This window comes from Astatotilapia calliptera, chromosome 7, assembly GCF_900246225.1.
Source record: "Astatotilapia calliptera chromosome 7, fAstCal1.2, whole genome shotgun sequence".
Classification (NCBI taxonomy): domain Eukaryota; kingdom Metazoa; phylum Chordata; class Actinopteri; order Cichliformes; family Cichlidae; genus Astatotilapia; species Astatotilapia calliptera.
Window position 1 is genome coordinate 13,938,883 of NC_039308.1, and position 13,850 is coordinate 13,952,732.

At 38.0% G+C, this 13,850-nt stretch overlaps 1 protein-coding gene across 4 annotated transcripts in view; it reads right to left on the reverse strand.

Moving 5' to 3' along the window:
- The window catches only part of LOC113025470 (netrin receptor UNC5D-like), a 181,782-nt gene that overhangs the window by 166,751 nt on the left and 1,181 nt on the right, over positions 1-13,850 (reverse strand). The gene's annotated exons all lie outside the window — the stretch shown is intronic.

The following is a 13,850-nucleotide window of genomic DNA, read 5'->3' on the forward strand; positions in this document are numbered from 1 at the left end:
CAGGTTTATACTGGTTCTTTTTTATTATTTTATTTTTGCTTTTAAATTATTAGGCTTATATTGTTAAAATGTAATTATGTGGCATTACATTTCAGGTCATTTTACAGAGTTACAGAGTGATGCAGTTGTGTAACAAAATTACATTTTCCAGTGAGTAATTAAGTAACGTAGAGTGTTACTTTTAAGAAAACTAGCAAGTAATATGTAATTCATCACTTTTTTTGACTAATTACCTCAACCTATTGGTTACATGGTTCAAATCATGCTTGTGAATGAAACTGGTTTTGTGTCTTTATTTACTTTTTTGTTATTTTTTAAAACGGTAATGCTGTTACTGTAATATTATCCAAAAACATACACCCAAAATGTTCTGCCCTAGATAACTGCCAACATCAATTATGTTGCTTATCTCACAGCTAGCACAGCTGTAAGAGTCTAAGAGGAGAGAGAGAGACATCAACGTCACAGAAGGTTTGGTGAACTCTGAACTTATAATTACTGAAGCTGTGGATAAACCTGCTTTTCATTGCTATAAATAAATAAAAACAAAACAGTAAGCCAAGATAAACAGTTAAATAAAAAGCAGATGTAATGAGGCACAGTGTGGTTTTAAATATCTCCTCTACATCCTCCGCTTAGGGTTTCTCTGTATTATTGTAGGGTCTTTACCTTACAATCTAAAGTGGCTTGAGGCAACTGCTGTTGTGATTTGGCACTATATAAATAAAATTGAATTGAATTGAATAGCAGTTTGCGTGCCTCCTGTCTGAACCAATAAAACCTTCTGACCCAATGCATGTCCAAAGATGAACTGCAGACCAACTGCACTTCAACACATTGAAATCGATATTCAAGATAAGATAGCAGCAGTGGATCTGTCTTGAACATATGGATGGATGGAACACAATATGTTCAAAAATGAATAAAAAAAATGGAAAGAACAAATGTACAGTGGGGCAAAAAAGTATTTAGTCAGCCACCGATTGTGCAAGTTCCCCCACTTAAAATGATGACAGAGGTCAGTAATTTGCACCAGAGGTACACTTCAACTGTGAGAGACAGAATGTGAAAAAAAAATCCATGAATTCACATGGTAGGATTTGTAAAGAATTTATTCGTAAATCAGGGTGGAAAATAAGTATTTGGTCAATAACAAAAATACAACTCAATACTTTGTAACATAACCTTTGTTGGCAATAACAGAGCTCAAACGTTTACTATAGGTCTTTACCAGGTTTGCACACACAGTAGCTGGTATTTTGGCCCATTCCTCCATGCAGATCTTCTCGAGAGCAGTGATGTTTTGGGGCTGTCGCCGAGCAACACGGACTTTCAACTCCCGCCACAGATTTTCTATGGGGTTGAGGTCTGGAGACTGGCTAGGCCACTCCAGGACTTTCAAATGCTTCTTACGGAGCCACTCCTTTGTTGCCCGGGCGGTGTGTTTTGGATCATTGTCATGTTGGAAGACCCAGCCTCGTTTCATCTTCAAAGTTCTCACTGATGGAAGGAGGTTTTGGCTCAAAATCTCACCATACATGGCCCCATTCATTCTGTCCTTAACACGGATCAGTCGTCCTGTCCCCTTGGCAGAAAAACAGCCCCATAGCATGATGTTTCCACCCCCATGCTTCACAGTAGGTATGGTGTCCTTGGGATGCAACTCAGTATTTTTCTTCCTCCAAACACGACGAGTGGAGTTTATACCAAAAAGTTCTACTTTGGTTTCATCTGACCACATGACATTCTCCCAATCCTCTGCTGTATCATCCATGTGCTCTCTGGCAAACTTCAGACGGGCCTGGACATGCACTGGCTTCAGCAGCGGAACACGTCTGGCACTGCGGGATTTGATTCCCTGCCGTTGTAGTGTGTTACTGTCATGATCCTGGGTCCTTTTGACCCAGCGTTTTGTGTTTTCTCTTCGCGATTTTGGTTCTATTCTTCCTCTGGTTAGTGTTTACTCTGTTCTGCCCGTGTGCTCCTGTTTCTAGTCCGCGTTTCTTAGTTTGTGTCCTTTCATGTGTAAGTTCCTGTTTTATTGTGAAGGTCTGTGTCTTATGTGAGTGTTTTCAGTTTGCCTCCCTAGTCTCGTCATGTTAATTACTCCCAGCTGTGTCCCCACCTGTATGTAATCCCCCTGTGTTCTCTGAGTGTATTTAAGTTGTGTCTTCTGTCATAGTAGTTGCTGGTTCGTCTGTGTTGTTTCCCCTCGGTCTCCCTGTATGTATTTCCCCGGACCTCCCTGCACCGTCATTCTTGGTTTGTGTTGTTAGTTTACCCAGTTTAGGTTTCAGTTTCATGTTCCTAGCGCCTTTGTTGTTTGCATTTTTGTTGTTAATAAACACTCACCTGCACCAGAGCTGCCGCCTTTTGGTCCTATATATATTCCACACGGCTTGCCCCCGCAAACCGTGACAGTTACTGATGGTGACCTTTGGTCCCAGCTCTCTGCAGGTCATTCACCAGGTCCCCCCGTGTGGTTCTGGGATCTTTGCTCACCGTTCTCATGATCATTTTGACCCCACGGGATGAGATCTTGCGTGGAGCCCCAGATCGAGGGAGATTATCAGTGGTCTTGTATGTCTTCCATTTTCTGATGATTGCTCCCACAGTTGATTTTTTTCACACCAAGCTGCTTGCCTATTGTAGATTCACTCTTCCCAGTCTGGTGCAGGTCTACAATACTTTTCCTGGTGTCCTTCGAAAGCTCTTTGGTCTTGGCCATGGCAGAGTTTGGAGTCTGACTGTTTGAGGCTGTGGACAGGTGTCTTTTATACAGATGATGAGTTCAAACAGGTGCCATTCATACAGGTAACGAGTGGGGGACAGAAAAGCTTCTTACAGAAGACGTTACAGGTCTGTGAGAGCCAGAGATTTTCCTTGTTTGAGGTGACCAAATACTTATTTTCCACCCTGATTTACGAATAAATTCTTTACAAATCCTACCATGTGAATTCATGGATTTTTTTTTCACATTCTGTCTCTCACAGTTGAAGTGTACCTCTGGTGCAAATTACTGACCTCTGTCATCATTTTAAGTGGGGGAACTTGCACAATCGGTGGCTGACTAAATACTTTTTTGCCCCACTGTATAGGAACAGTCTCAAGTGACTAATGTTAGGGGCAAGTTTGAACCAAGAAAGGGCTTTTTTCTGTAGAGAGATGTTCTCCAGGAGCTCTGGGTTCTCCATCAAAAACACAGGCATCTATTTGAGGATCCAGAGCCATCAAATTAATCAGAAGCTTCATTTATTTTGTTTTATGTTTGTTTGATGTTAAATTTTTACAAACAACTGACACATGCATACACATGTTTCTTAAGTCTCGCTACTACACTAATGTTGTTGTTATTATTGCTTTGGGAAACAGAGTTAGAGTTGTTTAAAAGCTTACTTTGCTTAAGAAATAATTATCTCTTACTATTTTGGGAACAGAAGTTACCAATTATAGGTTATCATAGCAATAAGCTGCGATTTTGAGTTGTAGTTGCTATTCATTGTTTGTTTTTTTTGACCGATGAGACAGTCTGTTTGCACAGTTCACTATAATTTTCGGTTTCATACATTTTAGATTAGCAATTGTCAAAGAGTGTTTGATAATCTTCTCTTTTGTCTCCAGAAATGAAAAACATAAAGGCACAAAGGCAGTTGTCATCCAGCTTTGCGTTTTATTTTATCAATGACAGAGCTTTGTTGGTTTTAAAACATACAGTCACACATGACTTCAGAGAGGTATTATGTCAGCTTCATATGCTCAGAGGGACTCTTAAACCCCATCCTGTTTCTGTGACACTCATAAAAGCACCAAATGGCCCTTGAGGATGCATATGAATTCAAAAAGGCAATACTAGACATAAGAAATGTGGATGAACCAGCCTGTCTCGCAACAGTCAACCAACTTTTCAAAAAGTACTGTGTTCATAAAAGAGAAGGGACAAAGACAAAACAAAAAACAAGATCCAGAACATTTAAACATAGTTCATCTTGAATGCCATCAATTTGGAAAAAGCATGGCATTTAAGAACTCTTTCATCTCGCAAACTTTGATTTTTGTCTACGCAAGTGCATAACTGTGGTTCAGTTGTGCATTACGCAACCTCCCCCACACACCACCACCAACAAACCACCACCAACAAAAAAAGACAAACATACTGGTCTAAAGCACAACCATTTAATATAATGGGGGGCAAGATATCTTTTGTGAGGAACAAAGGAGCCTTAATTGGTTGTGATCCGCAAGTTTATCTCTATGGAATTCCTACAATTTCCTTTTTTTTGGATACGTTTCCAGTATGTTTCACATCAATCAGTTATGTCCTTCATAATATGATAGACTATGGTGAGGGTCCTTTTTAGACTGGGGTGCCTTTCAAAAACTGCTGATGTGATGGTTAAAATCATAATGACTTCTGCATGTAAAAAAAATGTACACATACCAAGCAGACATTCTGTAAACACACACTATACCAGTACTTTACTACCCAGTCATTAAATATGTATTTGCTTCTGATTATGCTTGAAATTAATTTATCATGGAGAGCAGAGATAGGCGCTCGGTGTTACTGACAAACTGATGTGGCAGTTACTGATAACATGAGATACTCAGATATTCTGCACTGTAAACCTCGCGTCTGTGTTTCTCTCTCCCTCTGCTTTTTTCATCTTACATGCCCTGCTCTCTTACATTACCTCTGCAGTCCTGGCTCCTTCCTCCTTCAGTCAGGTGAGTTGAGAAATGATAGCAGAACCAAAACATTTGTCACAGCTATAAACAACTGAAACTAAATTACACCGAAAGGAATTGCAAGGGAGGTGTGGACAACAAGAAAACGATGAAGGGTCTGGGCATTTACAAAAACACAAGCACTTTAGAGGAAACAACAGTGCTACCCATAGGTATAAACTGTGAGCTACAAGGGAGAGAAAGAGAAAGAGAGGTTAAGAGAGAGTGTTTGGCATTGAAGTGAATGGTGTACGCTATGAATCTAACATTTGTGCCAGTGCCCTTGAGTTAAACAGTGAGACATTCAATGGTGCATTGTGGATGGGCAGTTATCTCCAAGGCCTCCTTTTCAGTATTATTTCAAAACACAAGGAAGCAATACGCGCTTTTATCGAAGAGTAAGTGAAAAGGTTGTGGATACAAGGCTGAGGGCAAACCTGCAGGAGGGAAGTGAAATAGCAATATTTGGCACCATGTTATTCTTCCCACCTGTGAGCACATAGAACTTACATATGGGCATAATGCAGTGGGTTTATGGGAAAACACAAGCTGTATAAGCTATGCTTGAGGATTCAACACCTATCAGTACCTGTCAGTACTGGGTTTATCTAGGTTAATGGATAAATAGTGGTTTGGCTGACTTTTACAAATCTATTTTTTAGTCTGTCCTAGGGCTGCTCAATTAATCGAATTTTAATCACGATTACGATCTGGGCTTTCAACGATCATTAAAAATGACTGAGCCGATTATTAGCCCCTCCCTCATTTATCCGCGACACCTTAAAGGCCGGTCCGTGAAAATATTGTCGGGCATAAACCGGTCCGTGGCGCAAAAAAGGTTGGAGACCGCTGATTAAGAGGACCCGAGGGAAGCTCGGAAAGCTAAGCAGAAGTTATTTGGAGAGTGACTGCCGTTGGTTGAAAAGAGAGTTTAAAAAAAAAAACTTCAGTGGTGTTGCACACTATTTTATATTATTTTTTTAAAGTCATTGTTAACCCTTTAAAGCCGGTCAGAGCAGCACGCTCCGTTTTGCGTAACTATTGTTAAATCCCTGTAGAACCTGAACCGTGTAAGCTAGCGCAATAATTTGTTTTGCATATGAAACCGGAGGAGTTGTACTTACATCTTATGCCATCAGCTTGTCCTCGGTCACGGTTTCGTTCCACATATAGCTTTGCAAAAATTGCATAAAAAGCGCTTGCAGGAACAAAAACATAATATTCCAGAAACACGCTTTGCCGTTCCTATCAGCTGTTCGTAACACTTCCCACAGTGAAATGATGCACATGCTGTTTTCTTTGCAAATTTGCATCATAGGATTGTTTTTTGTTTTTCCTGCAGTATATAAAAATTGCTGTATCTCCAAAATAAAACTATGAAGACACTCAAAATAAATTTCCTGTTGTTGTAAACTATTTTTTGCAACTTTATTGTATTTAAAGTTTTGAGGGATAAACCTCTTAAATTTCTCCAAGTAGAAATATATGTAAACAAAACAAAAGCGATTTTCAATTTTTTTTGTAGATTATTGCACTTTTTTTCAATTTATGTAATTACTATGGACTTAATGCATACATATTATTAAAATATGGGCTATAACAGTTGTATTGATGTATAGCAACTTGAAATGCTCCCACAAATGGCACTACAGCATGTAAAAAAATAATATAAGCTCTGGTGGACTTGGTTCTATAGTAGGTCTTAAAGGGTTAAATAAATATCGTCAAATAATCGTGATCTCAATTTCAGTGAAAATAATCGTGATTATCATTTTTGCCATAATCGAGCAGCCCTAGTCTGTCCTCTCTTTTTACTATTACACCACAAAAACTGAGAAGCCGTACAAAATGTAAATAAAAATATACAAAAATGCTTTTCATGCTGTCAAATTTATAAACCTTAATATGTTAAAACAGTATAAAGAAAAAATATGGCAACTATTCCAGAAAAATTTGGGGTGTCACTCTAGATTAAAATTAATAGGGATTCATTTGTTCTTCTCGGGATCTCTGTGGCTATTGGTGTTTTTGTCCACAGTTCTTTATTCCTAAACCTCTCTGGTCACTGGATAACATAAGTAACAATACTGTTTAATAAATAATGATTATAAAAATATATAAGCTCACATAAGCCGACTAGACACTTAAGTAGACCTCAACCAGTATATAGCCAAGCAAATATTATCATCTGACATTAACTGTAAAGCAATCCCTCTGTAGCCGCATTTGTAATCTGTCCAGTCTGTCCAGCAGAGAGCATTCTGCAACTTTCCTGTTGCATTTGGAGCACCATAAACACAACTAGCAGATGACTGAAATAGGGCAGAGCATAAACTAAATGAGTAAATGCACAACTACACATAATAAATATCAGGGAAATCTGTTCATGTTTTGTGTGTTTAAAAATAAAATCCCAAACAATAAATTGAAATCTTTGCTGAGACAATTAGTGGTCTTTGTACTCTACTGTAGTAACTGTAGTAAGGAAGAGCTCTACACAACCATGCTTGAATTGAATAGATATATAATGTTCCAGCAACCAGTTTATAATATAGTGGTTTTTTTATTGGTTTTTTATTTATTTATTTATTTTTGGCTTTTTTTAGCCAACAAAAAGGACTCTGTTCCAATCAAAGATCTGCAGGAAATATTATATCTAAAAGTTTTCAAAATCCCAGGATCCCATAAAAAAAGAATAGCTATCTTACAGTTAGGGCTTTGTCCAAGCAGCCAAAACACGGTCAATATTTCCACATATTTGATTTTGCAGCTTTCTATATTCCCTGTAGAGAATATTTCTTTTGGCTCTTTGACTGCATGAGCTCAGCTCCTTCGGAATGTGGAGAATAAATGACAGAAGATGGGGTTGATAGGTTGGGGAGAGAAATGGGTTCCCCTTAAATAATGCAGTAGTGAAACTGGGAATATGACCACCATGCGATCTCCAGCAGAATAAAAACAACAGTGGATACTAGCCCAGCTGGGCTCGTGAATTCATATCATGTGTAATGTCAGTTACGTGAAAGCCAGAGCTTGAGCAAGATTCTGGCAGTCATTTTTGTGATAAATTAAACATGGCAGAGATGACTCCATTGCCTTTTATCCACCTCCCCATTTCAATTCCCCTCCCTCTCTGTATCTCTGTTTCTCTCTTAAGTTTTTTCACTTACTCCATGCTCAAGCCCAGATGCATTTTTAGTAGCACAAGGAGTTGCATGGTCAACTCACAGAAGCTTGATCAATGAATTTATGAAAGACAACAAACATGGTCCTAATATTATACATATAGCATAAGCTTTTTGTTGCACAAAGGTTATAACAGCACTGTAGTTATCCAACCAACCTGATTAGTCTTGCTTTGGGTTGACAATTTACGGTCCAATGCACATTTACGACCCTACCTAATATAGCCCATTTGGACCTGAGATGTTGAGAGATGTTTTAAAAGAAGCTGCTGAATCTTGTCCAATTCATTCACATCCTTAGGTCATGCCTTTCACAGAAACCTGCCTTTCTGCTGTTTGTTTTTGTTTTAATGTCTTACCTTGTCACACAGTTACAAGAAAAGGTTTGTGAACCTTCTGGAATTATCAGGTTCTTTGATTACTTAAATTTTGTCTACATGTTAGCCTAGACAAAATAGGCTTGTAACACAATTGTCAACTATTCCAGTTTTCATTTGTTAGGTAGATATTCATTTTTCACTTTTAGAATTCAATCTTTTTTTTCAATGCAGACTGTGCCAGCTTGTACACCTAACATCCCTCTCCCCCACAGAATCCATCATCACGCTTCAGATCCCATCACTGTTGCCAACTAAACGACTCTGTTACTAGATGTAGCCACTTTTCACAGCCCTTCAGCAAAAATCTATGGACAGTACTGCCATGCAAATGATGGTCTTCTCTCACTGTATGCAGTGATATGAATTCAAAAGCTCAGCTAGGCTGGTATCTCTCTCTCTGTTCTTCTGCTTTGTTAAGAGACTAAGAGAATTGAAAGACTTTAAATGCAAATACAAACTGATTGAACTAATAGTGGCATCAAGATAGTGGTGTTTTACAGCTTTGATACAATACTTATCATCATCAGTGTTATCAACAATTGTTTATGTAGTCTTTTTTTAAGAAAAACATTTAGTAGAAGTTACATAAAATGATATTTATTTTCCAGAGATGCAGTAATTGCTATTTATTGTTGCTGTTTTTGGCGGCAATTTCAATATATAAAATTAATACTTCACTGAAAACAGATGTTAAATGACAAACTAAATAATATTCCTGAAATAAAAATACTGACTGAATTTTAAAAATAATACACAGGGGTTAGGGGTGCATGAATATGCCCAAAAGGGCTATCACAATTACTGAGATCACAATCATTTGTCACTGATACATAATTGATTTTGGTGACATCAACATTTTATTGCAGAGTCCCAACAGCTGTGAGATCCCTCTCTACTTTCCCTGCTTTTTGCATAAAGCACAGGTTTTGCCACAGTGGAAAAAAATATCCGCGAGGGCATAGCACATCTTTTGTCCAGTATGTTATTTGAACAAATATATTTAGCCAAATTGAATGTGATTCCTGTGGTGATTTCAGTGTGTCTTTGTGAGCTGGATGAATACACTCACCCGCTTTACAGGCTCATTCTCAGTTATACAATTTATGTTAGCAACCACTGTATTGTTCTTCTTTGCTTTCATGCAATCATCATATTGCAAGTTGTGGTGTATTTTCAGATAGCTGAATAAGTTTGTTGTGATGGTTTACAGTGCACACAGCTCTACAGCATTCTTTGCATATGAGTTGTTCTTGGTGAACATCACTTCCCTAAATTTGAAGTCTCTCTAAAGAACTGATGATGATCTGCTTCAAGAGACAAGCTCTTTGCCTTCCCCAGTGACAGACAGCTGATTTTTGTTTTGATGGTCTGTAGTATATCAGTGCGGTCAAGTGCACTCAGGAAAGTTCTCGCTGAGTGGTGCAGGGAACAGCTGTGATTGGCACATGTAGACATGGTTATTATGCAATGATTTTAGGGAGCACTTGATTGCTTTGTGTTCTACTGGCAGAAAATGCATTTTCAATATCTTTCAATCATGTTCGTTTAATTTTGAGAAGCCAAAATCACAATACTAGCAGTATTAGTAAAAAATTAGAGGTGCCATTACCAACTATTGACTTAATATTTGAATGTTAGCCTAAATAATACGTTTACAGTAACATGGGAATTTTGACTCAAAATTAAGACTAACAGAAACTTTTCTTCTGAAAAACTGAAATTAGTTGTTGCCAAACGGTGTACCTACTGATGGGCTGTGAGGCAAGGACAGGCAGGGATACGTTTTTATTGCAAACTGTAAGCTATACACCTACACAAAAAGCTATGAATAGACTGTTTTACTGTATGTATGGGTGCCCTAAAATAATAATTTAAAGAACTTCTGTAACAGAGAAAACCAGTGTATTTGTAGAGCATTACAGATTAAAGCAATTTGATTGACAGCAAAGAGGTTAACAAGGGAGGAAATGGATCAGTTTCATTTGTATAGAAAATCATACATACCCATCACACCACATGACTGACCACAGAAAAAAGGAGGGGAAAGGCTGTCAGTAGACAGTGCTGTTAAAGCTACCTGTCTTATGACTTCAGTTGCACCTGAGTAAATCACCTGTCAGGAGAAGTTGACCACTGCTAATATAGTGGGCAGCAAGCTAAAGCAGAAGTAGGACTGGCCTTTTTCACCAGTGTACTGTAAGCCAGGTTTTAAATACAAAAGCTAAAATCATTAACCTAGCTAGTGCAACTTAATATTTTATTAGCCTGCTGATGTTATTCTATGCATAAGAAAACAGCTAAAAACACAGACAAAAATAAATGCTATGACTGAAAAGTCATGACTATGGATTATTATGGAGGAACTGGTGGAACATCATGTGCAATAAATACACCTTGAAATTTTGACTCGCCCACTGGTGTGACAGTAAAAAAAATTCCAAAACCACTAATTCAGATGTTATGCATAAAGATTTGACAATCGTGAACCCGTTATTTAAAACTAGGCTACTTCATTATTAATAGCTATACATAAAGTGCATTATGCTATAGCCTAAAGTAATTGCAATACCAATGGTTTGCTAATTGGCTGTGTTCAGGTGGTTTTCTATGCTTTATTTAATGCTTTTATATGCCATAGTATGTGTCATTGTTATACTATTTGTATGCATGTATATGCTATTGTATGTTGTCCACTTTGTGCTCTGTAAATCTGTCATATTTACGTGATTTTTCTTTAACAAATTGATGCTGTTTTTGTTGGGGAGCAATTTTCAGCCGCAAATATATTCGATGCATCTAGAGTACAGAAATATATATCTAGAGTGCCCATGTTCATCATAATGAAGAACCCACTCCAACCCACTGCAGCCATGTCGCACAGATATGATATTAATTCTTCTTAGACAACAATAGAGCTCTTATTCACAGGGGAATAAGCTTGTTATGGCCACTAACTTTCTTCTGGCCTCTTTTTAAAAGAGATCTCTCTCTTATTATATTTCACGCCTGTCTGCTACGCCCCTCTCTGAGCGCCTGAATCATCCACACCTGAAATCCATCTGATCATCAGTGGAGGTGGATATCAAGCCACAGAACCAGCCTTCCTTGGCACTTGACCACTGAACCTCTTGTTCAAGTGGTGTTGTTTGGCACTGCTGGAATTGTTTTTGATAGTATCTTTGTGCGACCCTGCTCAGCTCACCCTTTGTCTTCCTTACTAGCTGTCAGAAGTGTTTTCCTCAATTAGACTTGATAAGGTTAAAGAAGCTTTGTGGGGGTTATCACTCCCACAGCCTACCTGTCCCCCAAAGCAGTCAACCTAGGAGAAACACTGAACACGTCTGTAATGTTCACTGGTGCTGCTCAACATTTTATCAGCAGCATTTCCTCGCTGAATCCCCCTGCAGGCACTGACTGCAAGGTTCCTCTTTTGGGTTAAGGTCTTTTTTTTGTTGTCACTTGGTGTTCTCGGCACATTAAGAATAAAATTGCTTGTTGAACACAAGTGATTTATCCCATCATTGAATGCATTTGGATGACCGTGTTTTAACTTGGCATCTAACTGATAAATAATATTTACTTATAGGGGACTCTCTACATGTATGTGGCTATGGAAGTGAAATTTAGTGTCAACACGTGTGAGTAACGTGCCATTTATATTTTATCATGTGCAAAGTAATCTTGCTTTTACATTATTTAACCAGTTGTGTGTGTGTGTGTGTGTGTGTGTGTGTGTGTGTGTGTGTGTGTGTGTGTGTGTGTGTGTGTGTGTGTGTGTGTGTGTGTGTGGAGACTACCTTTCCATAGCACTTAATTTCATGTCTGAATAAAGTATTTAACTGCAGACATCAGTATTATTGTATGTTATAAATATTTTTAAAGCCCAAGTGAAAGCCATTTCAAATCCGAAAGATATATTACAAAATACGTCCATGCAGCCTTTAAAAAATGTGTAGGGCAGACAAGCACATTTTCCTTTCATGCACTAACATTATTATTGTTTTTCTATCCAAGCATATTAGGTCAAGCCTTTGAAAAAATCATGTAACACTTCACATGGAAATGTAGCCATGGTAGCTGGTTCTATAAATACAATTTACAGTCAGTCTTGAAAGGTTATCTCAAACACATTTCTGCCTTAGTTTAAACCTACTTTTCTTTAAAAGATCGGTAAAACCCCCTGATCCTTACATGCAAAGTTGCCCTTAAGATACTTTGGCTTAATATAATATTTATGCTATGTAAATTTCCAAGTTGAAGCTGATTTCAAAACTTGGGATGCAAAAATAAAAACCTTGGGGCTAGTTAACTAATTGACTTGCAAATGCACCTTTGTTACGCTACCATATGAGATAAATGGATGTCAATAGGTCAGGATGGATTTGGCGGAAGCAAAAAAGATTCTCTGATTATCTATTCTCTGACAAAAGACAGCATATAACATGTGCATAACCACAGGTTTCATTAGTGTTGTCAGTTAAGTAAAACAGTTTTCTGTATTATCATTAAGTCAATGAACATTCAAATCTGCTGGCTAAATAGAACACGTCACATCATGAGTAACCAGCTTACTGATGATCAGACATTCTGAATCTGGTAGTGACACATAACTGATAAATTCAGATGTTTACTTTCATGTGATATAATGTCATAAAAGACGGGCCTGTCTTATGTAGGGGAAACACCAAAAACACATGTAATCTAGATTTGACAAAATGTTCAAAGGAGCTGAAGCTGCATCTGTTGTTTACAGCTTTTTGCAGGAGTCTACTTGCAACCTCATAAGGTTAAAAAAAAAAACCCAACCCTCTGATCATCCAGTTGCAGAGGAGTGGACATAAAAATGGCTAGAGCAAGCCCCAAATTGGGTTTTTGAAGTACAGTACTTTTTCCCAGTTACATTGTATGCGCACAAATAATGAGCCTTTTAGCCTTTTTTTTTTTTTTTTTTGCATGCCTGTCAACATTCGAACAAAAAGCAGCTACTGTCAGAAGATATGCATGTGCGTGCATATTTGGCGAAGGGGGGGAGGTATTTTATTGTTTAAAGTAAAGCAAGAAAAATGAGGAAGGCCACCAAGCTATCAGCTTCTCTAGTTTTACCAGTATGCTATCAACATAGCATCACAATTTGCACACTGCGAAACATAACCCCCCCCACCTCACCAGCAATCATAATTAAACAAAATGCCATGATTTAACAAATAATGTTAAACATTGTCCTGGCTCTCAATTTCAGTACGACAAAGCATAGGAGTGGAAAACTACATTCAAAGCATGTTTCACTAGTTTGCTCCATTACCATACAATCACCCAGCAACCAACAATGATGCACATGGGCACCAATGTTAATATATTCAAAAGCATATAATTGCTAGAAAGCCCACTTGAAATGTGAATAATGTGTCATTTATACCATACCTTGTGCATAATTTAGTCACTAAACAGCACGTTTGTATATTATAGACGATATAATCAGTATTTAAAGTGTGAGCAGTTTTATTACAGTCTGCTTTCATTCACAGTGAGTGTCATCATGAGCAACAGAAAGAATGAATGA